The 22845-nt window shown below is 30.7% G+C and overlaps 1 protein-coding gene across 3 annotated transcripts in view; it reads right to left on the bottom strand.

Annotated features, from left to right (window-relative positions):
• The window catches only part of Scp2 (Sarcoplasmic calcium-binding protein 2), a 51239-nt gene extending 29388 nt beyond the window's left edge, over window positions 1–21851 (bottom strand). The window contains exon 1 of one of the 3 annotated variants that reach the window (XM_081995391.1): window positions 21690–21851. The gene's annotated coding sequence lies outside the window, so the exon portion shown is untranslated. The remainder of the gene's footprint in view (window positions 1–21689) is intronic. The other 2 variants (XM_081995389.1, XM_081995390.1) reach the window with 2 other exon arrangements.
• Window positions 21852–22845: the final 994 nt, after the last annotated feature.

The following is a 22845-nucleotide window of genomic DNA, read 5'->3' as shown; positions in this document are numbered from 1 at the left end:
TACCAACCAAATGAAACTAATATTTTCTAGAATAGATAACACAGTAAATCTAATATAACAATTAAACACGCACTAATTTCATTTTCGATATTCAATGGATCAAATAACGAAATTTATCTATCTCATTATATCTATGAAAATGGCCTTCATTTGTGACAAGGGACATTCACCACACTCAACACAACGCAAATTAAAACAATGCGGACATTCGGCATTACGGACACGCCTGATAAAATCCTGCTGTCCTTAAATTCCATTTCTGGGACTGGTTGAAAGCAGAATAGCAAAATAACTCGGTTTGATCTGATGTATAGTAGCAAAACCAAAGAAAAAATTAAATTTTATTTATTTTCATGTTCTTCCAAGTTTCATTTGAATTTTCGATATAACTGATGAAATGGATTAAATTTACAATAATCTCTGTTTGGTGAGTTTTTTCTCGATGATTTATAAAGTTGCATACTGTTGTAGAGCAATAAAACATTGCATCACAAGCAGATATTGTATATTTTTAAGCAAATTCGTTCATATTTAAAAAGATTTTTTGTTCAGGTTTTTTCTCAAATAAGAGAAAAACCATTTGCTGTGGAACGAACCTTACTTATTTTTTAATCATTTGTCCCACTTGTGGACAAGAAGTAAACATTTAATATTTAATAAAGATGAAATAACTTTAACTATACCATATAATTAAGGTAGTTTTCAACTTCTGTCCGGATAATTGTATTGACCTCAAGAGTGAAAAATCAAGGAGAAAATGTGACTCCAGATGTTCTTAGGGTGCTGAAAATGTCCGGTGATTCAAACCGTCTGTCTTCACAAATAGCAGGGAAATTTTTCGTGTTCCTTGTCTCTAATTTATATGGCAGAAGGTCGAGCACAGGAGAGGTAATGGTTACACCTTGATTGATTGAGCTAGGGCGAAAGAAACCTGATACTGCCCTCAAAAATTCAATTTCACGTGTCTTTCACCTATTAAAAATCGTAAAATATTTAAAGCTGCAATGGAAAATCCATAGAGTGAATGCAAAATTGATTAGTCGAAGCTAGTGCAAGAAAACCCATGATAAATTTATGTTTTTGAGTGATGATAATCCTTCTGCGCTTTGCCTTACTTTAGTCCCCTATTCTTCGTAGGATTATCTAGAGGGTGTATACACAGAGTGATAATTTACAGTGACCTGATTTGCGAATTTGAAGCACAAACTAATTTTTTAAATAAGAGGACAATGTTATTTGTAACTTGCTAATGTTATTAGCAAGTAACACTTATTAAACGTCACTTTTAATAACAATCAGAAAAAATTAAATTTATTATCCGTGATCACAGATTATTGGAGTAAAATGAATTCGAGTTTCAAATTATAGCTTAGTTTGGGCTCTAGTTTTCGTATAGAAAATATCAATGAATGTGTACACGTGACCAACAAAATTGGGTATTTTAACACAACCCAGAAAGCCAGACAATGTGACATATTTCTAAAATAAACAACTCGTTATTTAATGTCAAAATTGTTGAATGTATGAATCAGAATGTACATTCTTGGGTATAATGGTGGATTTAGTAAAAGCGAAACAAGAGGTGATTTACGTTAATTAAACCGAAATCTCCACAGAGTTTCGCTACCGTTATAAAGCACTAGAGGTGTTAAACTTTGCTTAATTCTCATAGTAATTTCTCATCATATTTCCACGTTATAGGTGTTAAATACCTTAATCTGCAAAACTTTCCTACATTAATATAGGTTAACGTATTACAGTTATTCTTAAAGTTGTATAAAGGAATGTGGATACATTATTTTATGTAGTAGTAATACAATGTGTACACAAAAATATGGAATTCTGATATGTCGAAAGTTTCTTCCCTTTGTAATGTGTGATTGTTACAAGTGTCATAGATAAAAATAGTCCATTTAACAGACTAAATTTTGATTTGATTGATTTAAATACTTGATTTTATTCATTCGGCTAGTGTCATGCTGGTTGGATAATATACTATAATTACCTTCTACTAATTCAGACTTTGCATAATTAATATTTGCGTAATAACCCTGGATCGATTTGTACTCCTACTTCTCTATTACCTGAGGTTTTACAAACTCCTTGCATTGATTAAAGGCAGTTTCCATGTAAATGAACAAGCCGGATGAATTCTTAAGGTCTAATGTTTAATTAGTCTAAAAGATTCAGGTGGGGATCTCGTTACCCAGAGCGTCTATTATTCTTGCAAATCTGTTGGGAATATGCAAAGTTTAGTGCTAGAAACATGCAGATATTTATTAAACCAATTAAGCTGGTGCACGTGATTATGTTGTAATGTAATCTTTTACATTTTTTTTTTAATAAAAGAATTCAAAAAATATACGTTTAGTAATTAAACTGACTATTTGGGAATTAATTTTAAGGGAAAGCACATTACTCAAATTTGATAACGTTCCTCCGTATTCGCATTCCTTAGGGGGTGTTGTTTTCCCCGAGGCAACTGAAATTTATTTAAAAATCCTTTTTCGCTGGAGGTTTTATGCCAACCTTATTGCTTGTGAAAAAACGTACAACATTCATTAAAATCGAGTTTTATTTCGGTTATTTACAAACACCCTCGACGTTTTACTTTCGTAAATCCAATTTAATTTGAAATATTTGCCTTTTTTTAGGTCTGACGAATATTAAATTACTGTTGTTGGAAATAATTTTCTTTCCGAACTGGATAATGAAAAACTGCTGTATAAAGTGTTATTGATTTAAATGTTCACTTTAATTAAACGTTTTTCCTCACTGTTTCTTGTTTTTGACCACTAAATCTTGAATTCCAATAGTTTTAAAGATATGAAAATTGACCAAAGTTTTACTGTTAATCAGTGTTACTGTTGATGATACACCCTGTATTTACAGTCCTTTGATTCAGTCACCTAATAATCAAAAATGTCCTACATACAGGGTGTACACTTTCTCACATATTTTAAAGTCAAATTTGTCAATTACCTTTCACAGAACGTTGTCTTAGAACTGTGTAGTTCTTGCATTGATAGTTTAGTTTACAGCCATTTTATTTAGCTTTAGCTTTTTTCGGACAGGGAGTACAGTTTTTGAGATATTTAGAGTAAATTTGTCAATTACCACAGGTCGTTGATCAAAACTGTTTGATGCTTATTCATTTTTATTTAAATTATTGTAGTGTTGTATTTTTCTTATGTCATATATGTCACCTTGTCTATTTTACAAAAAAAGTATCAAATTCGTTTTAATTCATCGAGACTTTTAGAAATTAATTTCCCGGGAGGGGTTCGAAAAAAAATGACCCTCTTCTACGTCAGTTCGTTTAAGTTCCGACTGCACCCCCGTCGAGACTTATCAGAATAACCCCAGGACGAAAAGTTTAAGCCTTTTTTCAGGTCGATAGTGTTATTAAACCGAGTAGCTTTTAGGTCAGCTACCAGGTGTAACTCATGTTGTGCGACATCGTAAAAATTACCTACGGATGTGTTAAGTAAGAGTTTTCAGAGGGGTCGCCCATAAAACCTTTTCGTAACATCTCCAATATAATTTACGTATATTTGTTTTGTACTTTAATTCGGCAAATTGCCCCGGTTATTTCGGCGAAACCAGCTGTGTGCATCTGAGTATACACAAACAAAATAATCTCATGATTGTTTTATGGCGGTTTTGTGGTTTGTGCTTGGGGTTTTGCTATTATGTATGAGCAAGGACGTCTTTTATACTAGGTCATTTTAGGAAAAAGATCTTAATATATGTTGTTTCCAAAAAGTTATAATATAATAGATCTTTGAATGAAAACACGTAAATGAATATGGTGTGCACGTTTTGCCGAATTAATATCCTTATTTCTTTTTCACTTACTTTCTTTCCTATTTGCAACTTTTGCGCTAAACACTCATTCTTGAATAATTAGCCTTATATTTTTGAATAATTTTACTTATAATGACTTTATTAAATTCTGTTTAACAATACCTCTTAAATGAGAAAATGAGGAATGAATGAAACTTTTTTCAAAGTTCCCATAAAGAATTTAAAAAGCTATTTAAAACTGAATTAGTTTCTTATTAGTTAACAAAACAATTTTATCAAAAGAAAATTAACTTGTTCTGTAAAGTTCCATTTCTAAAAACGAACCCTATGGCTACAACTACTTTGCTAATAACGCTAGCAAATTAATTAACTGAACACTAAAAAATTACAACAAATGTCAAATCCATGGTTTAGGGCATCCCCATTGAATATCTAGGTGATAAAAGATAAAAATCAAGAGCAACAAGTTAAGCCTGTCACCATATTGACGTACTCTTTTGCAAAAAATCCAACACATTTTCAAGTACAGGTAGGTGATGCTTAAGGGATCGTTCCCCCAGGAAGTTTTTGTATATTCGGAATAAAAAAGCAATTTAAGTAGTCGTACAGAGATATTCGCTGAAAAGCTTTTGCAAGTTTTTCCCCTTGTATTTGGTTTACAATTCCCGAAAGGCTCGCGACTAACACTCTATGCATGCCACTCAGTTTTGCCACTAAAACAGCGATTCTCTAGTGAACGGTGTCTAGATTCTTGAATATTTCAGGTTCACATTCATTTTAAACTAAAATGGCAGTTTATACTCAAATAATATTTTAGTTTCTAGGGAAGAAATTTACATGGAAAGTATCCTTCAAATATTGAATAATGTGAAGGGATGGCATTGAGGAATTTGTTAATTAAGTTACGTGCAAAATGGGGTTGTTTCTTCCAGGTTAACAGCCTTGGATTCCCTTCCCAAATAGGTTAATTCCTATTCCTATAGGCAATGAAGTGTGGGTGGTTGATTAAAGAAACAAAAATTAGACTTTTCCCCCTCGTGAATGATAATACAAATTTCAGTAATTTAATGGTTCGGAAGTATATTATCTAGTTGTCTCAATTTAAAATTTTTTCCTCCTGGTTATTCTAGAATATTATTATTGAAAAATAATGAAAATTATGTGAACAGTGTTGCCAAAACAGGATTTTTATTTTTTGTTTTATTGTTAGCACAAACTTTTGAAATTACTGACATCATCTTAGTTTTGTGGTTTATTATTTTTTTTACAAATAAAATGTGAGTTTTTTGAGATATTAAGCCTCTAGACTTATGAATTAAACTGTTACTGTTACGCATTGCAGATTTATTTAATATCGTCACCGTTATGGATTAAATTTCGGTTGCGACGCAATAATAATAGACAAGGCGAAAAAAAAAGCACACAATGTCGATCAATCAATATCGACTGCATTCCCACCCCTACACGCAGCGGTCGCGTATACAAAAAGAATTAATCGGTTTTTGTGGCCACCCCCAATTAATCCAGGACCAAAAGTCGGGAACATCTAATTAAGTCTCCATTGAGTGGGAATTGTTTTTGTTCGGTGTCGGTTTTGGCGCTATCGACCAGTGTGGGGATAGGAATGGGGCTAAGTTATCGAAAAGTTTCCGAACACGAAAGTGGCAGTGAGGTTTGACTTTACAGTTTGTTGTTAGGAAATTACTTGAATGATGTTGTAAACTTTAGGGGTTTGAAAATTGGGGCGCTGAACTAAACCGGCGGTTAATTATGTTTCCAAGATACTGAACATTGCTTATATGTCTAGTAAATCGATAGAAAATTTAATGGAGAATTTGATTTTTTGGTGCTTTGGAATGTGGTTACACTGTGCTCTAGTTATACAGAGTAAAAAGTGATTTATAATTTTTTAATCTTTTATGATCATAATATTGAATAACCCAGTAACTTTCAATATAACCGAGTTATGGACGGTAAAATTAAAAACAATCAAATTCACTTTTCAAAATCATTGAGTTTTTATTAGACATAACTCAATTTTTGTCATTTGCACTAAAATACACGGTGACCAAAATACGATTTCAAGATTTATCAATTCCTATATTGAGTCAATCTGTAGCTGTCAAAATAGCGGGAGTTTTGGATTAAAATGAAAGCTGTCGAATTTGGATTTCAATAATTTACTAACAAATTAGCCCGAAAACTGACAACAGCGCAATTTAGTGCTTTGGTCTGTTACTAGAACCAAAATATATTAAAGAAATATTTTGTCTTTTCTGTCCACATAGCCTCGGATATTAACTGTCTAATTAATAGATCTCTCGGTATTAATAGAGCTGATTTTTTTGACACCTGTCAACCTAATTCAAATATGGAATAACATAACAAAATAATGGTTTTAGTAAATTTTACAGTCATCACTTAGCAGCAACTAAAAATTAAAAAAAAATTTTTTTTCAGAAACTGTCATTTTCATACATACAGTATTTTTGCTTATTTTACAAGTTACCTTATCATTCCAACTTTTGATTTTCTATAAAGTAGAAAATTCATATTTTCGGTTTTGAGCAACAGTCGTCAAGTTTGAATTTTAATGTCTCAAATGGGACCAAAAAGGTCTATCAAAATTAAAGCAGATTCCGAAAAACCTGTCTGAACCACCCTGTATAGTTGACTCAATTCATTTTTGCACCGGAAGACATTTAAAGTTTTGTTCTAGTTAACGTTTAAATATTCTGTATCACTGTGTATTTAATTTTTTTGATTTTAAAATATTTTTTGCATTTCGAAATTTTTTATATGAGAACACGTTTCCTGGATATGATATGCAAGGATTGTTTTGTAATTCGGTAATCTGACTGATATCTAGATATTTGGTAGATTTGTTTTTAAAGTATAATAAATAAACAAATAGTGTATTTTCAGCAGTTAGTTCTGCACACAGGGTAGTTCAAACCTTATCAATTTTTCTTTTTTTATTGTAACATTTACTAAGTATATTAATACAGATTTGGATAGCAGAGACAATACTGCATTTCTTTGACGCTGTTGCCACACTTGCTTCTATCTAGTTTTTCCTCGATTTTTTAATAAAGCACCCTGTTTGGATAATTTGGTAAGGCTTACACTCAGATGTGCATTGATGATTCAAAGCCAATATTGTAAAATGAAAATTACACATCTTGAACTACTGTTTTCACTATTATTTCATTTTCGCTATATTATTGTTTATTTATAGTAAATAGTTCCGAAACGGTGCTGTCTGTAACAATATACATTCCTATTCCATTAGAAAAAAGGTTAGTAAGACACATTATAATAAAATATTCTGTATATGAGAATTTATAAAAAAATTAATGAATACTTATTGTAGATGTATTTACAGAGTGTCTAAAACAATACACGGTCGGTTAAGGCAGTTTACAGCTTTACCAAATTTCTTCTAGTTTCCTAGATTTCATGCATCCATTTCGTGCTATGTGGATTTAAACCTTAAACTCCCTCATTTTATTTACCCCGACTGAAATCGGATCACAAATCAAAAACTTTCCGCGTCGTATTTCTTGGCGTTTCTCGAGGGTAATTTTTTAAATTTCTTCCTCTAATAGGGGCTTTTGAAGTGCTTTTTCCTATGCAAGGACTGCGATGGTAGATAAACTTTTATTAGAGGCGAAACCCTTGCAGCAGTTATGCAGTTGTGGAACGCACGCTGTTGTTCCTGCAAGCTTACTTACTTTGAAAGATAGGAAGCATGGAGTGCCAGTTTTGAATGTAACGATATTTCCAACGAAACAGAGACGATTAGGTCCTTTTTGTTTCGAAAACAATACGAAGGTCGGCAAGAAGGGAAACGGAATACAATCCTTTGTGAATCGCGAAGCTTCCTGTAGACACACAAAAGCCGGTGCGATTCAATAGGGGCAAATGTTACGTGATGAAGAATTGCTTACGATATTTTATCCAGTAAATGTTACGTCTTAACCAAAACCTATGAAAAGCTAAGATGTATTAAAATTTGTTATTATTTGATAAAAGCGACTGTTCCAGGCAATCACACAAAGAAATAGTATTCCTATTCTAGAACAAAATGTACAACAAGGCTGTCAAAGGAAACAGCTTCATCAACCAAGATAAATTAGTTTTTAGGTCCTAATAACTACTTGTATTTGTTTTTGTTTTTTTTTGATTTTATGCTATTACAAAATTAGTTTTTACTTAGTAGGTTTTAAGTTAAGAAACCATATTGTTTTTAAATAAAGAATGTCACTAAGTCAGTGGTTTTTTAAATTTGCAGGAAATTAAATATTTAAATAAACTATCAAAACGTTGATAATCAATTATTAATCATTTTTGAAAAAATGCATATTGTCTTTATTAATTTAAAAAAAAAGTGATGCCATTTGGGTCCATTTCAGTTTATGGCAAAACCCATTAAGACAGTGGCTTATTTCCAACAAATTTAAGTCATAATGGTATATTTGTTGCTTTGCAGTAATTAATGCATTTTGGGACCTTCTAAAGATGACTCTTACAACAATCTGCAGATGAGTCAAAAAGGTAAAAATTCTCTTAAAAAAATGCTTAGTTTCTTAATTTGTTTTAGTAACAAATAACTATTCTCAGTTCTTATGACAAAACCCATTAAAATGGGGGCTTATTTCTACCAAATTTGAATTATAATACGATTTCTTGTTTTTGCTGTAATTACAGCTTTCTGGGACCTAGAGGAAATAAAATATTTAAACGTCTTGTAGATGTTCCAAAAACAAAAAAGTATACTTTTTGTGCTAAAAACACGAGAAAATAGCAAGTTTGATAAACAAGTTGGATGAAAATATAACTTGTTCTATTTAGTATATGATTATATCATTTTTTTTTTGTTTTTGTCATAATTAATGTCGTCACTGCCCCTTTTCCTTGGACAGGAAATGAAATATTTAAATAACTATCAAAACGTTGATAATCATTTTTGAAAAAATGCATATTGTATTCATTAATTAAAAAAAAAATGATGCCATTTGGATCCATTTTTGCGTAAAACTACTACTACTTGCGTCTTTCAGTTTATGGCAAACCCATTGAGACAGTGGCTTATTTCAAACAAATTTAAGTCATAATTTGTTGTTTTGCAGTAATTAATGCATTTGGAACCTTCTAAAGATGACTCTTACAACAATCTGCAGATGAGTCAAAAAGGTAAAAATTCTCTTAAAAAAATGCTTAGTTTCTTAATTTGTTTAGTAACAAATAACTATTCTCAGTTCTTATGACAAAACCCATTAAAATGGGGGCTTATTTCTACCAAATTTGAATTATAATACGATTTCTTGTTATTGCTGTAATTACAGCTTTCTGGGACCTAGAGGAAACGTCTTGTAGATGTTCCAAAAAACAAAAAAGTATACTTTTTGTGCTGACAACGAGAAAATAGCAAGTTTGATAAAACAAGTTGGATGAAAATATAACTTGTTCTATTTAGTATATGATTATATCATTTTTTTTGTTTTTGTCATAATTAATGTCGTCACTGCCACTTTTCCTTGGACAGTTTTTCATAATTTAATGCTTCAAAGTAGTTCACATTTTTCAAGTAAAGTAATTTAACTAGCTGTTAAAAACTAAGTAATTACTTAAGATAATTCTGGAAGCAATTTTTAAAATACTTGATATAGCATTTTTTCAAATGACTTTATTAAAAGTATATGGAATAGTTTTGAATTACAATGGAAAACCATGTCTTGAATTATTTTACTGTTGCCATATTTTGATTGGACAAACATTAAAGTAAAATTCTTTTCCAAATACAGACAAAACCGTCTTGTACTTACTTGCTCCGTACAGTTCTACAAGTTGGTTGCTAGGAACTTACCTGAAAAAAAAAACATTTAGTAAAGGAAGTTTAACATTTAACATTAAGAACCCATTAAAATTTTCCTTTATAAAGTCGTTATAAAGCTTTACTGTCATTTTAATTACTTCGCATAATCTTTCGGGCGTTTAGACAATTTAGAGCACTTGTTATTCAAGACTTTTAAAAGGGAAAAAACTACGGAAAAAGAAGGATTATAAAACTGCAATATGAAGTCGTGTATTAGGAACGGCACTTCCTCAAAAAAGGCAATTCCTATTTGAGTGGCGTTTTTGTGCCGTTGCCAGAAACTAGTCCGGTCTGTGCCAAGTTGTTCAATTTTCTGCTTACATCACCCTTTGAGGATTTTCCACTTTTGCAATTTGCCGCGGAGATTATATTTATAGCCGTTATATAGCATTATCAGTTATAATGGGTTCCGAAAGAGGCAATCAGGGGGTCGGACATGTACGGGACAGTAAAAATTTACGCCACCCCTCTACTAGCGTATAATTAAGTAGGTCAAAACGTAATTTCAACTTAAATGTGTCACGACGGTAATTTTGCAAAATTGCTTTTTTACTATATGGGTCGTTTCCTAATGGAAACTGTTTCTCTAGGTTAAGTCCTTAAACGTTTTACTAGTGGGTATAAATGAGGAAAAAACTAGAACTTAGCTAGTTTTTTAATTAGATTTCTGCGCACTTACAACCCAAAATCACACTGTTTTAGACTACTCCCAGATGGTTATTCAGATGATAAAAAAGTCTTCAAAATTTGCAGTAACTTAATTGAAAAAAAACAAATAACACAAATAATTACTAAAGAACTTAATTTATGGTGTTCTTTGATATTCTATGTATTGTTTTTAATAACACAAAGCTTTTTGGCTCTTACCTTTGTTTCTTTGTTATGGTGTAAGGTAATACTAATTGAAAATCAAAGTTACAGGGTGCCACAAGTTCGTGTGTAAGTATGGAAATTTTGAAATGGAGTGTTATTTTTTCCAAAATCTCATTTGTTAAACCAATACAAAACATTTGACATTTTGTCCTTTCGACTTTTGGCAGCCTATTTTAAACTAAATTGTATAAGCAAATCCTGCCCTGAATTTGATAATATGTACACACGTTCATTTTCTCTTCAAAATTTCATGTAAAATCGAAATTAGCACTAATTTGTTGTAATTGTAACTTCTTTCTGGTAGTTAAATTAATAATAAAACTATAAGAAAATTAAGAGCAGACAGACAATTATTGTATTTTTTAACTATTATTTGTAGGTATACGTAATTAATTTATAATTAAAACTTACTAGCAAATTGATGAAACTTGTTTTTCTAATTAAGATTAATGAATTTGATTGTACTTATATTTGACTTTTGACGAATTAGGACAGTAAACGTATTGTCGTTCAAATTAACGTTTTTGCTTACAAAATTTGCGATACTTAACGTCGACAAGGGCATGAAAAAACTGACATCTGAATGAAATATACCGTTAGAGTTAAGAATAATGGTAGACAATTTTGGGTGCTATTTGTGTTTTGTCAGTTTTGTTTAGTTTGTACGGTGTATCAAATTTACTAGCAAACGTTTTCTTTCAGAGAATTTTGTGTAACCTTTAATTATTAATTTAAAAAATTCCAAGGGTTTTCGGAATCAACTTTAAAAAAAAGTTTATTATGATTGGCAAAATAAATAAAAATATTTTTTTTTCAGATATCTCAAAAAGTAATCAAATTATCAAAAAATTTTAAGACGGTTGAAATTGCCATAATTTTTTTATTGTTTGGGTTATTAGTTTTTTTGTAACCGACTATACCATGGTTTCAGGAAAAGTAAAATTACACAGGATGAACCACGATTTAGTTACAGTTTAAGATTAAAAAAATGTGTTCAAAACGCTTTTTGAAATACATCACACAAACATGTTATAAAAATCAATTTATCATATAAAGTGTTTTCTATTCACACGACTGTCAGTTTCTCAAGAAACATTTGGTCCATTCTGTAAAAAGTCTCAAAATTGGGTAACAGTGTATTTTTTAAGAAAAAATAAGACTAAAACATAATACACAACGTCCATATATTTCTGGAAATAAAGGTCATAACTGCCAGAAACGAAAATCAAGTTCTGGATGTCTCTAAACAGTTATTTCCAAAAAACCCGGTGGTTAAACAAAAATTAATTAACAAAACTAGTTTTATAATCCACATTTAATTTACTGCTTTCGAATTTATTACGATAAACCCATCTTTCAATTTATACTATATATATAACAGAAAATATAGTAAATTTATTCAAATATGTAATGCAATATTGTTTCTTTTAGGTCGAGTTATGTCACTTTGACAGCAATGTATTTTATATAAGACAGTTAAGGATTATATACGACAGGACCTATAACTGTTTTATATGTCTTTTGGACAAATTTGTTCTGCTTATAATCGTCCAATCAAGTATTTCAAAATAATAATAAAAACTCAGTTATTTTTACTAAACCTATTTCCTGGTGTCTGACATCCAAAAAGAAAACGTTACACAAGTTATTAGCTGTCTCGTAAATCACATAGACGTGCGAGAATTGAAAAGTTCTCAGTTAAATTGCACGACCCCCGTTCAAATTATAGGAATCTTTTGGTTTGACTCCACGCTTTTCAGATATGGAAAAATTTATGGTGGAAGTTATGAATACGTTGTTGGAACTGTACGCGGCCTGATTCGGAAAGTCGATATTACTAGAATATATTAAAATTCATGTTTCCACTACTACCTTATAAGCCTAAGCGATTTAGCTATTGAAAGCTTTCCGAGTATTATCGGTTCAGCTTAATGTAATGTGGGGATTTATACAACTACGAAGGCATTTTTCCTTTTCATTGATTTCCACTAGTTCTTTTAGCATGAGAAATGTTAGTTACTACTAAGTTTTAGATAAAAAAAAACTGACATACAACATGTCTGAGAAAACAAGTTTTCGTTCGTACTGTACTGAAATTTTATTATATACATTCAATGAATTGAATTCGGTAAATGCGTCAATCATCCAATTCTTTCACCCCAAAGCGTGGTTATAAAACAGTTCTTTACTACCTCGTCTAGTTTAACGATCTGATAAAACTTTAAAATTTCTATTCAAATCACCCATTAAATTCGAGACTTAAACTAGATTAGATTCTAGACTAAAAATACTTCGTAAAGTTACCTGGAACGTTTTTATTTGAGAAATTTCACTTTAACGTCGTTAAGTTAAATTCATATTGTTTTCGAAATTTAACAACCAGGAAACTCATATCCTGTTACTTTAAAAAGTTTTATTAGAATTTTAGAGTGTAGATTAACGTGAAGGCAACGTGATACAAACTAAGATAGTTAATTAATAATATCATTTGATATTACTGCTCCAAAGAATAAGAAAACAAATTTTGAGCTCAAATTTGCTGCTCCGTAAAATTCACCTGGTTAGTTTCAAATATGGATATTATTCGCGTGAAAGTCAAAAACTTGTGTTGTGCCATCTGGTCTAGAGAACTGAAGGCTTTTACGAGGCTGGAAAAATATTCAGAAAACTTTCAATCCCTTAATTTCAATATTTTCTGTCAAATACGGACGTAGCATTAATAAGAATATAAGAATTAGAGAAACGTTTAACATACCTTACAAAAAAACAGAAAACGTTAAGATAGAAACAACTTATTTTGCTCTATCCCAATCTGGATAACAACTTTTACGTTGTGGGGTAAAAAGAGACCTAACCTTATAAGCTTCCATATTCGTCCACATTACATCAACGTGCAATATAAACATCATATCCACTTTTCTTAATATATAGTATTCAGTAAACGTTATAACCATAACTCGTTTGAAATATATTTTTTTGGCTTATTTATCCTCTAAAATCATTGACATCCGGACACAATTTGTCAAAAAAGAAAAGCCAATTTACACATACAAGCGTTCTTCATCGTGCGGCAATTTAAAAGCCACAAAAAAGGGAGGAACCTAAAAATTTCGTATTCGATTCCGGCATCCCTTAAATCTCCAGAAACGTCAGCCCAATTTAAATGATTTGCTCGCGGCTGACGGTATTGGCATCCGATTTAGGGGAGATTCGAATTTAGTCTCAACAAGAAGCAAACAGAATTGCCGAACAAGTTCAACAAACAGATTTTACTGCAGAAATCTAGTACAAACTTCAAGATTTAATTTATTTTAGTTTTGTCATAATGTCTAATTGAAAAGCTTTATTTGGCCTTATTTTAAAAAAACTTACAAGAAGCTATAAAGTAGCTTAAATCTTTGGGAAACCTGACCAAATATTCCGAATTTGTGAGCTTTAAAACCAAATCGTAACCTAAACTTTATGTCTAACCAATCAACCTGACTATAATTTATTTTATTGGTTGAAAAAACCGTTATAAACATAAATATCTCGGAAACTGCCTATTCTTCTTTATGGACCATTATATTGTGTTAACGTGATTGAACAAAAAACTGTTCTAAAATTGACGGTTTTTTATTACAAACGCCCGTAAATAATCATCAACAAGTTACATAAAAGTCGACATTTAAGCCGATTTTGCAATTACAACAGTCAACAAGGTTAATTATAAGCGGGTTTTCAGCCTGATGGATTAAGCCATGTTACATTGCTGTAAAATGAATAATTCCATTAAACGTCACTGTTCATTTTAGTCTAAATGCTGAAAAACTCTAATTAATCCGGTTAAAATGTCTTGTTTTACATAATGTTAAATTGTATGCTGAACTTTTAGAAGAATAGAGTGTAATAATTTGTTTGATATTGGAGGGTGTAGATTAATTCAGCTTTCAGGGTTTAGCTTTAATACCTACAAACATTGATGATTTTCCCCTAAAGTAAACGTAGATTTTTGTTTTTTTTTTTTCAGTTACAGTAGATTTTGTTAAAATAGTCAAAAATGTGTCAGCATTAACCAAGAAAATCATGTTTGTGTTTCAAAATCACAATATAGTAAAAACAGTTTTTGAACATCTTTAAAAAACTATTTTTTCACCTACTTTGTATACAGACAACCTCTTCTACAACCAAATTAGAGCTGCAGTTTGCAAACTATTTATTTGCTTTCAAAAATGCTTCATTTCAGCATTTCGAGAATACATTTTTTTAAATCACATTTGTAGTTGAGCATTTTAAAACTTAAGAAATTGAAAGTTTCCTATATTATTCATACAAAATTCAAGTAGAAGGTCAGATGGCGATATTCTCGTAACTTGCCAGAATTCGTAAAAACAAATGATCATTTATTATTTACTTATATTTTATTATTTATGGAAAGGAAAATGTTTTTCCTTTCAATTTTCAGTGGATTCATTGTGTTGACTGTGAGAAAGTAAAGCTGCCAGTAAGGGTTCGTCCTTGAATTGAATGTACAAACAACAAAGCAACAAACTTTGACTAATATTTTTATTTGAGTAAAATGTAGCAAAATAATTATATTGTTTATGTAAGTTCAAAGGATATTTGATAATTAAATGTTAATAAATGTAATTTTCTTCTTTACTAATATTTCTTTAAACTACAGTAGGCTTTTTCCATTAATTTATTTTCACATCTGACCAGAATATAATGTGGTACATTAAGTTTATCCAAGATAAAAACAGTTATTAATTATTTATCAGAAATAAAATCACTTTAAATGCAAGTCTCCAAGATTGCTTCGGCAAATCTAAACTAATATTCTTACTTTGCTTTTTTTTTGGGTTCAGGTTATATGGTTTTGTTGTAACTGTAACTTCTGAAAATGTGTTTATTAACTTAAACTTTTTCTTAAATGATTTGTAATTTGTTCTACGTGCTAATCATTTACTGTCTCTTCCCCAAAGTATAAAGGCACTTTTAATCGAGTTGAATACTGTTGTTTTTATTAAGTTGACTGACCCTTTAAACAGACAATAAGAATTTGGCTTGGAATAAAAAGAAAATGGGTCAAAGACATCGTAACATCGTTGTGGCGTCACGAAACTGACGACTTTTCGGGTTAGGGCTTGATGGATCAGATACGTTAGGAAAATTGTGCCGCAGTCATTTGCCAGACAAAAATACTTAAATGATGCAAGAAATTGGTGTTCATTAAGTCCTGAACAAATATTATAATGCTTAAAAGGCTTTAATTTATCAGCAAGACGGTGTTATCATAGAAAAATGTTATCTGCTAAAGTCGATTTACTAAAACCAAAAAATCAGTAATTCTAGTTCAAATTTTAATGCTGATTTCTTTATACTGCAGCTATTAATGTCCTATACACCCGGTATAAAAAAAAATCAACGGACGATAAGAAAGTCGTTTAGGTAGCCTTTTAATTGTAATATTGCAGTTTTAATTAAAATTCTTTGAGAAGATTTTCAAAGAGGCAAGCGCAATTTTATAAGAAGAAAAAGAAAAAAGACTTTATTTTTTTTATTTAGTTCTGATAGATTTATTAAGGAAGAGAAGTTCAAGGTGATGAAGGCAAATATTTTAAGAAGTACGAAATTAATTTTTAGTTTAGTTTTTCTTTCTAAAAGCTGAGGTTTTGCTGGTTGGTTCCTTTTAGGAAGGTGCTATCCAGTTCTGGATAGCACCTTCCTGGATCCAGTTCTGGATCTCGGTGCTATCATTAATCAGAGTCGATTTTACGCACAGGCTACATAAGCTGCAGTTTAATGCCTTTTTCACAATGAACGTTCACATAAGAAACATGAACATTTTGGACAATTAGCCAGCAGAATCATTTCAACACATTTATGTTTTATTACAGTTTATTATCTTATGCTTCCTTGATTTCTTGTGGAAATTTTTAAGTTCAAAATTTGTATAATAATTTAGAAATTTAAAACAAAATTACCAGGCCTGCCTTAAGGTTCTTTAATATAATATGCCCTTTGCTGTGCATTGAAACCCTTAGGTAGCAGAATAGAAATTTGCCAAAATTGCACTTTTGACCGACAGTTGTAACTTTTTTTCTGAATTTAAGAAAAAGTATAAAAATACTACAAAATTAGCCAAAACTTGCCTCTTTAGCTCTTCATGATACCGAGATACTGTATCTCAAAAAGTAGTAAAAAAAGACCTCTAATACCCCCCCCATTCGTTAAATTTTTTTGAAAAATTAAAAATTTTAAAGTGTTTTTTTTTGCGTTTATTTCACCTAACTTAAGGTCCTTTGGTATAAATATACCTTTAGTGTACATTGGAACCCTAATGGAGCAAAATAAAATTTTTCCAAAATTGCACTTTTTGACTAAAAATTTCATTTTTTCAACTTTTGAAAGGTTTGCAACTTTTTTATTTGAACTCTAATCAGTTTCGCTAAATCGATATTAGAAAAAGGATAAAAAATACTACAAAATTAGCCAAAATTCGCCTTTCTAGCTCTTCATGTTACCGAAATACTGTATCTCAAAAAGTAGTAAAAAAAGACCCCTAATACCCCCCCATTCTTTAAATTTTTTTGAAAAATGAAAAATTTTAAAATGCTTTTTTTTTGCGTTTATTTCACCTACTTTAAGGTCCTTTTGTGTAAATATACCTTTTGCTGTACATTGGAACCCTAATGGAGCAAAATAAAAATTTGCCAAAATTGCACTTTTTACCAAAAATGTCATTTTTTCAATTTTTTAAAGGTTGTAACTTTTTTATTTGAACTTTAATCAATTTCGCTAAATCGATATTAGAAAAAGGATAAAAAATACTACAAAATGAGCCAAAAATCGCCTATCTAGCTCTTTAGGTTACCGATTCTTTAAATTTTTTTGAAAATTTTTAAAGTGCTTTTTTTGCGTTTCACCTAATTTAATAAACAAACTATCACACAGACTAGAAAAACCGATTAAAACAACATGTTTTTTGATATTCAAGAAAAATCTATGTTTCTCTTTTGGTGAAGCGTTTAAAACCGCTTTAACCGAATTGGAATAAAAGGATTCGATCAGAAAAAAATGAGGCGACGTAGAGTAATGGAACGCCAAATACCCGAATATCCCCGAGAAGCTGAAGAGCGCTCTTAAATTCTCGCTGTCACGAATGAAAGATGTCCCAAAAGTCATATTCGAGCTAAAGACAGATTACCTGGGATTCGGCCTTTGAGGTGGGCGCCTCCTCTATTTTTGCCTTCTACAAGACCCCAATATCAATTTAGGGTAGAAATCCCACACCAGTTATTTTTCTGCACATCATAAATTGCGATTTTAGCCATAACAAGCCTTTTCAATCTATACTGGTAGGTAAATGGAGGTTTAACGGTCCTTCTTTTATATTGCTTATTTAAGCATGCATTTTAAAATACATTTTGCGTGGCCGACTAATGGATATTTCATTATGTTCCATTAAATAATATTGATGTTGTCAATAAACTGGAAATTTAATTAACAAACCTATTTTTTCCAAATTGTAATGGTCGAATTGAATTCAAAATGACACAGAAACATCAAATTTACCCGGTGAAAATTGTGGTTCAATTTAAACTCATCTACGCTAAACAACAGCGTCCCAGGAGTAATTATTCCACTATTTGCTGTGGCAACTAATTTAGATTCATCCATACTCCCCCGAGTTTAATAAAACCATATAATCATCCATTAATCCTAAAAAAGTTTTAATTAAATCAAGCTATTTTATAAACAGCACGGGTTTTTGCTCGCCTTAAAATTAACAACACTATATCAGAAAGATTGAATGGAGAGTGCTTACTCGTAGCTGCATAGATAATCCATCATAACCGTCTGTAAAATGGACTTAAGAATGGAGTAATTTTGCTAATGGATTATCGTGGACTAAACTAGTTCTCATATTCATTACACTTTCACCTTAAAAGTGTTCAGGGATTTAAGGGCGCGCTTGAATTTGTTCAAGGATGACGCGCCTTGAGCAAACATTATTAAATAACTTAAAGTGCACTCAAAACTTGAGTAATCGGACAAAATGTTATCTGACACGTCAATTAAAAGTAAACACTTTGTGAGTTATTTTTATTGACTTTTTAGACAACACTTCAAATAATATTTGCTTAATTGGGTTTTTACGCAAAGTGGAAAATGAGGAGTTGGGTTGAACAACTTGATAATAGTTATAAACTAAATTTTGAACTGTACTTCAGTTGAAAAAGCCTAAGAAGTAAAAGGAAAAGAAGCTTGTTTTTTTCTATAATCTGCGTTATATGAAATTAATACAAGCATTTGCTTACTCTTGCAAGATTTCAAGTAAATGCTTCAAGGAGAATCATAAATTTTAAAAATCTTTATTCGAATGTATTAATAATGTAACCACAACAATTGAGACTAAGTTCAGTTTGGTAAGTTTGTTTTAAAATTATTCTGTAGGTACCATAGTCTTTTTGTCAAAGCTGTCGATAGAAAATGGATCCAAATATTCTTCAGAAGATTTTGAAAGTTTGTGAGAATTGTGAGAGTTTTATGATGAACTTTTAGGATATACAAGAAGAGCAAACAGTTCCTACATTTTCTGAATACAACTAGAATTACTTAAACAATTAATCCTGTTGAAATATGATTTTTAAACACAAATACAAAATTTAGAATAACATAAATGTATAATATTAATGACTCAATAAGCTTCAAAATAATTAGTTTATTCTGAGTAAAGCTGTGATCCAAAGCAATCTTCTGATTCTTTAAAACGTCACCAGAAATTCTCAAAACAGTGGAAGCCCATAAGCACCAAAACGCCACTAGTGGCTCTCAGAATGTCTTCTGAGGCTTGAAAGTATTACAACAGGTTCTCAAACGGTTTTTTTCATGTCAGAAACACCAAAATGACAACAACAGCTCTTTGGCTGTCTTCTGAGCTAAAAAATGTGAAAAATGTCACCAGAAGATCTCTTTTTAACTTTAACGGCGACTGGAGGTTAATTATTTTAGAAATAGAAAGTGTATTTGCTTATACAATGAGCTTTTTAAAATTATTCTTTACATTTTTATTCTTCATTCCTTACTTCAGTTTTTGTCCATTCAATGCAAAAGGTTGGTTTTTTTTCTAAAAATGTTATTACATCTACAAATAATGTTTAAAACGTTCATATTCATACTTTTGAGGAATAGTTTAGGAGTTTGAAATAAAGAACCAATAAGTTAATGGCAAACCAGTGACGTGCTTATGAACTAACCAAATATCCCACTTTTGTATCTTTTCCTCAGAAACAAGGCATGCATGGAATTATACAGTGTGTCCCAAATTGCTTTTACATGTATTGGGATCTCGAAAACGGTAAGAGCTACAGAGTCGGTTAAATGAGGAAAGTTTTAGAGAATTTTATGTGAAACTTATTTACGGTTCCCAAATTAAATTATCTTTCTCCGTTTTCCGGAAAATTGGGAAAACGTCAGAGACTGCCTTTTAAACACTCTTTAACAAAGCCAAAGGGAGTTTTGAAACCAAGACATTATTAAGGCACTTTTTTACGTAGAACACGATGACGTAATTAGAAAAAATCTATCGTCATTTGTTTTCGAGATATGGAGGACGCCATCTTGAAGGCGGCCATAAGAATTTACAAAGTAATTTTCCGGAAAACCGAGAAAGATAATTTAATTTGGAAACAGGAAATAAGTTTTACATAAAATTCTCTAAAACTTTCCCCATTTAAGCGACTCTGTAACTCTTACGGTTACAGAGATCCCAATACATGTAAAACCAATTTGGGACACACTGTATAAAAAAATATTGGCATTAAATTACCACCAATTCAAACGATTGTTCACAATAGTGGAAACATGTTTATCTTCTTTTTTTGTTGACACCAAAACAAACAAATCTGAAACCCAAGTAACACAAGTAATCTAGTTAAGTCACAGTTAAGCTTAGTTTAAATAACCTGTTAAGTTAAATGAGTAAATTTGTACATCATTATTATCTCTTACGAGCTTTTACAATTTAATCTCTGGCTAAACCAACTAATCTGCAAGTTATGTATATTTACCAGAAAAAACCAATTTATAAGTATAGTTAGGTAAAGAATATTATTTCTATTGACTAGGCAGCAAGTATCAAACTAATCAAACTAAAAAAAAATTTAATTTGCCCTCAATGCAACAATTTGTTAAATAAAACTGTAGTATCGAAAGACAAGTTTTAGATTCTCGTATAGCTGGTTACTAAAAAAGGTATACAGGATGTCCTAATCACCTGTGGGCAATACAAATTCAACTAAAATTAATACAAACTGGAAATCTGGACTTTTTGGAAAACTGGAAATCTGGAATTATTTTACAAAAATTATATTTAAACTGTTAAGCAGTTGAGTTATTTAAAAGTTAGCTTATAAGTTGTTAGGTAAAATATTAGGAAAGAAAACTACGACTACGACTACTTAAAATATGTTGTTCATTAAATAAAGGTGAGAAACATAAACAAAATCATTATAATGGAGAAAATTTGAAGATGTGTTATGACATATACAGTTTTTTTTTTCTCATCGAGTTGTCATCCCTCTAAATAATTTGTACAAACCTAAGAATATTTTGATTTTATTCTTTTTATTTAAATTAATGTTGAAAATTTATAAGTTTAAGAACTGCAATCTAGAACTGCACATTGAATTGTATTTGATTCAATCAAATTTAAAACAAAAATTGAAGAAAACTGAACTGATCTACTTTTAGGGCCTTATTTCACGCTCCAATTTATCAGCAAAAACGTCGTTAATATTACTTACACGGCTTAAGGTAACCTTAGTTTCACCGAAAACATGTATCTTCACTAGGCAGCTTTAAGTTTTCTTTCCCAAAAATAATAAATCTGTCATCCCTAAACAAAATTTAGGTGTCATGGAATTATACTCAAAAGTCAGAGTAATCGTAAAAAAATTGTCATTTAATTTTTTTGGTTTATTGATTTAATTGTTCTTTCTGATAAACTACTACATTTTTACTTTTTAGATGTTAATATTATCTTTTGTTTTTAAATCACTTTTTTTATCAACCAACTTTGACTGAATCTTGTCAGGGAACAATCACAAAGTTGTGAAAGTACCAACGAAACGAACAATAAACTTACCGGTAAAACTTTCGAAGCGGAAAAAACTAACGGACTCGGCTGATATTACTCCGTGCGGAAAACGTAGCAAAACTCTAGTGGAAACTTGGACGACGAGCGATTTTCCTCGGAAAACTCAACGAACGCGATAGGGTTGTTGCGACCGAAATGTGCGCTACATTCCGCAAAGCCTGCATTTATATTCGCGATTATTTCGGCCTGCGCCTAAAGATGATAATCTTTTCCACTTATCGTTGCCTAGAATACATACTGATCTTGACAGACGGATCATCCGCCTAAAGCTTCTTTTTCATTTATATAAAATCGTTCATTTGCATAAAAGTTTACTAACTTTGACATTTGTAACATTTTTCAGAACTGATTATCTACATGTTTAACGTTACGTATAACTTGATGTAACGGGTTATGAAAACCGTTTAAAAAATTACCAAAAATTTCCATCTAATCTAGTCAAATTTCGTAACTGGTTACATAAATGAGTTTTTGATATAAAATAAAGTGATTGTAAGGAAAATTCTAAAAATAAACTTAACCTTACGTGGTTACTTAATTACAATTAGCCACTTTAATTCTATGACGTTAACTGTATCAAAATAATGCGCTTTGACGCATGAAACTCTTATTAAAAAGCGACAACACGATCTTAACAAAACCAGATTAAGATAATGTTTTATTTACTTGGGAATTAAATTTATTCGAGTGGGACTTAAGGTATTCTTTAAGCCAGGTAATATAGGTATGCATAAATTGCAGTAATTGTATGAGTCAAGACCATAATTGAGACTTTTAATCAATGTTGTCAAGAATACAAGAAGTTTTTATATGTATTTGCAAAATTTGAAAGATCTTTGAACTCTCAATAATCTTGCTAGCAACCTTAATCTTAATGAACCGATCACACCGAAAGTAGGTATATTATAAAATACATTCTATTGTGTATGAAGTAAATCAAAATGAATGTTAGATTAGCATGTGGCAAAAAATGATACCCTAATAACACCCAATCCTGCAATAAACCTTATAAATAGAATGGAAATTGTGTAAAATGTAGTTAAAAAATATTCAATTTTTTGGAAAAAAAATAAAAAATTTAAATGCAATTTTTGCATTTATTTCACTTAATTTAAGGTTCTTTGGTATAAATATACCTTTTGCT

Source organism: Ips typographus, linkage group LG1 (genome assembly GCF_016097725.1).
Source record: "Ips typographus isolate SLU linkage group LG1, UJ_Ityp_2.0, whole genome shotgun sequence".
Taxonomy (NCBI): domain Eukaryota; kingdom Metazoa; phylum Arthropoda; class Insecta; order Coleoptera; family Curculionidae; genus Ips; species Ips typographus.
This window is presented reverse-complemented; position numbering and strand designations above follow the sequence as displayed.